The sequence below is a fragment of the Cryptomeria japonica genome, chromosome 1, assembly GCF_030272615.1.
Source record: "Cryptomeria japonica chromosome 1, Sugi_1.0, whole genome shotgun sequence".
Lineage (NCBI taxonomy): Eukaryota > Viridiplantae > Streptophyta > Pinopsida > Cupressales > Cupressaceae > Cryptomeria > Cryptomeria japonica.
This window is the reverse complement of record NC_081405.1, coordinates 491,596,476-491,601,101: the sequence shown is the minus strand read 5'-3', so window position 1 is coordinate 491,601,101 and position 4,626 is coordinate 491,596,476.

The window sequence follows — 4,626 nt, the reverse complement described above, 5'->3', positions numbered from 1 at the left end:
GTTTTTAGGCTTCCAGGAGTAAGCCTAGGCAAAGGGGGGAAGGATGTAGTGTCCACCCTTGATTTGACTTATTTTGACTAGAGTTGACTTTTATATTATGCTTGATAGGCTTATCTAGACTATATTTTGATGATTTGGATGATGATTACTCATGTGCTTCAGTGACTTATGATTGATGTTAGACACTATTGGACATATGCTATTTTGATTATCTATATGGATGTTGGTACTATCATGATTGATCATGTGATTTGATGATATATGTACTCGATGGATTTTATATGCTCACTATGTGATAGATTATTGATAGATTAGATTTATCATGGTTTTGATGATGATTATGATTACGCTAACCCTACTTCATGATTACATATGATGAGATGTTTATGAGATGTGTTTGACTGTCTTCGTGATAGAGATGATTCCACATCACTCATTGTGAGTGGGATGTGTCATCGCGATTCTCTATCACTTGCTTGTTCTATATGTGTATATGTATATGTGGTATTGTTGTTTTATGGTTGTAGGATTTTGCAGGTACTAGACATCGACTCCACCTGGCTTCACAAGTCTAAGCATGTCTTTAGTTCCAATAGTTTATGTGGTTCGGAGATGGTATGAGTTCCCCTCACATTCTCTAGGTCTAAGTTGTTCACCGTGAGTAGTCAGCGTCTTGGCATAATTCACCATGTGAGTTAGTAAGTTTGGTTCCTTGGTATTGTGAGTTCAGTTTATGTCGGCTGATTTACTTGATTATGTTGGAGTAATTATGTGGCTCTTGATGTGTTGTTTTATATTTGGCTATGATTATTTAATGCATTTAATTTATAAGTTTTGAATATTTAATTATTTGGTATCTATATTTATGTGATAATTAACGTTTATTGATTTTATGATTATTTAATATTTGATAAGACTTATTGTTGTTTAATATTTATTTCACATGTGATTTAATCTTTAACGGTATTTAATTATTTAATTATTTATTTGACCTTCTATGGTTTGATATTTATTTGATATCTTATATTTATTTTGTTCTTTAATTTATTTTATTAGCTTTTGGGTTATTTGATTTTAATCCCCATTTGGATTAATTTTTTATAACTTTTGTTTATTTAATAGTTTGACTTTTATTCCTAAGTGGGGTGTATGAACACATTAAATTAAATAAAGAAATAAAACAATCCCACTTAGCTGGATAAGTATATTTTATTTACTTTACCTACCCTTCACTCTCATTGGTAAAATTCAAAATGGGTAAATAAATTATATTATATGGTGGGTTGGTAAAATATACTCCAAATTGAAATATTTTGATTGGCCGAGATTGAGGCTAGGGTTTTTGGATTATTCTTTCTTTTTATTTTCTTTCCCCTGAGGTTTTTCGGGTTGGTTGGCTCTTCTCTGGAAATTTCTCCAGCAAGTTTTCTTCTTGGCTTTGGATTTCTTCTCTCTTGATTTTGGCTAGAGCTTGGATTGGATTTGGTTTGGCTTGTGGGAGCTCTTCCACAGCTTCATTCCATTACTTCAAGTTGCAGGTTGGAGTCCTTTCACTTTGCATTTTGTTTTCAATGGCTTCTCTGTGTATGCACTATGTCTACAATGTTTTGGGTCTAGGTTGAAATATTATTTATTCTATAGTTTTTAATACTGTTGAAGGTTAATATTTGGGGAGGAAACTTTATATTATTTGGGTTTTTTATAGTTGATGGAAAATATGTATTTGGTATTTCGTGTGTATGTGGTTCCTGGTTCTGTGAAAACTCTTGTGAAGACATTTGATTTATTCTTGTTTTTTAGTCTGAGTTGATTTATTTTGTTTATGCCTATGTATTCCTTGTTTCTGGGCGTCTCTTTTCATATGTTTTTTGAGCCCTTTTGTAAAGTCTAGATTTTAGTATTTTACCCAAAAAATTTCTAAGTTTTCTGTAAGTCCTGTGCAAAAGCACTCTTTCTACAAAAGCGATTTTATGTATTGCATTTGTGTTGCTCTGCGCAGCATAAGCACTGTCCCAGGATACATATGCGTGATTTGGTAAACATACGCACTATTATTCTTGACATAAGCATTGTTCTTCTTGATAGAAGTGTCATTCTTCTTGATAGAAGTGTTATTCTTCTTGGGAGAAGTGATGTCCTACAGGGTAAAAGTGCTAACCTGTCTGTGTTTCATATTTTCTTAGTTTTGTTCATTTTTGAGGTATTTTCCCAAATTTATTTTTGTACAAGAGGCTTTATTTGAGGTCTATTAATATTTCCTAGTTTTTTGTTTGATCAGTTTTGATGCATTTGGATGGTTTCGAGTATATTTGCTTCTCTACACCATTGTGTATATTTAGACTCTCTTCCATGTGGATGGGCCATGGATGATTGAAATGATTACTATGTTGTTTGTAAGAGCAAGTGAGTAGGCCTTGTTGTGATGTTATTTTTTATTTGATGGCAACATTTTATGGCTTGATATCCCTTTGTTTATTGCTAGCCAAGAGGCTCATTTTGCTATATTGATGTTGTTATAGCCTTGTTTATGTTGTAGGGGTATGTGTGGATGTTGTTGGATACATTGAGTATTATTTTCATGTAATTATGTTGGTAGAGCCCCTTGTGATTTATTTTTTGGCCATGTTAGGAGGAGTGGGCTTCGTTGTGATGACCGGGGTCATGAGGGATAGGCTTGTGTGAGGTTCCTTTTAAGGATGCATCGAGTCTAGACCACTAGGGCACATTGGAGTTTTCTGTGACTTGTAAATAAGTGATAACCTAATAATTGATGGGTTGGGTAGTTAGATTAATTAATAAGATGATAACCTAGACCACTAGGGCACATTGGAGTTTTTTGTGACTTGTAAATAAGTGATAACCTAATAATTGATGGGTTGGGTGGTTAGATTAATTAATAAGATGATAAATTGATTTGTGCCTCATGACTTTGTCCTATGAAGGATGTTTTAGGATAAGCATGAGAAGGTCGTGGAGACAGTATGCTAATCTCCTTTAGTCTCTCATAGATTGAGATGGCTCCACATGTCCATTAGGCTAGTGCCTTGTGTTATTATGTTATTATGTTATGAGGATGGCATGTGATGACACTCCACTCCCACATGTGTTTCCCTTTATGATTTATGATTATTCTTATTGGATGCCTTTATGTCTTCATGAGTTTTATGCCTCTGGGAGTTCATTTTTGTTGTATGTGTGAGTTCTTGCCTGAGAATCCTTGTGTGGTGAGTCTCCTTGGTTATAGGTGCCATCTTAGGTTTAGAGTATGTGTTGGGACCTTGTGTCATCTCCTAGCACAGGGGGTGGTTCCATTGGTTCCACATGGTTGGGAGGTTGGTTCTTTTTAGCCATTGGGATGTTCTCTTAGATTCTTCTTGTGTGGATGTGGATTCTTCTTCATGATGTACTATGGATGTATCTTGTAGCAAATTTATGTAATGGATAAGATGGAATGTATGTAATATAATATTTTTGTATATAGTAGATGTATTCTTTTAGTAGAAAGAGCTATGCTCATAGTGTATTTAATGTACTTATGTTTGTAAGATGAATTGTAGTTGGAAACTGGAATTAAGGCTTATTTGTATTTGTACTATTGTAGAGATGATTTTATGAATCATGGAAATAAAGTAGGTTATAGTTAGAATAGAATGGAATTGCTTTATGGATTAGTTGTATTATTTTATGGAATGTTTAGAGGCTAGTTAGAATGTTAAATAATCTTGAAAGATGAATATTCTTAGATTAATAAGTGAATATGTTAGAAGATGTTAATTGGATCTACTAAATAGGAATGATTCACATAGATGCATTGGTAGAAAGGAGATTATGCATATCATGAGGAATAAGTAATATTGTAGGTTGATTAGAATATGGTGCATTAATGAAGGTGAAATATACCTATCGTGTGTGTAGTATGTTATTGTGGAAATGAATTAAGTAATGATGTTAAAGTACCCTAGAGAAAGATTATTGATGTTGTGTTATTTCCGCTTGCATTATTTGATAAAATGAGCAATGATGTATGTTCATATTGGTTAATTGGTTAATTAATGTAAATAGATGGAGATATTATATGTTGCATTAGGTGTTATTACATGTTAATTAAGAAAACATTTATCTCCATTTGTATATTATTGTTTAGTTTCTTTAGGGTATTTTGGTGGGCATTACAACTTGTCCTTCCATTTGTCCTTCTCAAAGTTAGGGGGTGAATGATGTGATCAACATGTAGCTCCCCCTAAAGTCTTGCATCTCATTTAAGCCTTAGGAGATATCACCTGTGCATTAAATGCACAATGCCTTCCCATTGTTATATTCTCTTACTTCTTTCTCCATACCTTCTTGGTCTCACTTCTCCTTTCATTTGAATTCTTTGGAGAAATGTTGGATTTTTTTGCTGATTGGTCCTTTCTCTACAAAATTTTGTTGGCATTGTGTTGTCATTGATGTTAACTGGTATAGAAGGGATATTGGTATAAGGGATGTATGTGTTGCACTATCATGGATGCATTAAGGATGAGATATCTTTGATATCACCTTATGTTGCAATGCACCAGTAAGGTAAGGGAGAGAATGTCATTTAGTAGAATGACCTTTGGAGTCATCGGTATACAAGTCAGTGCT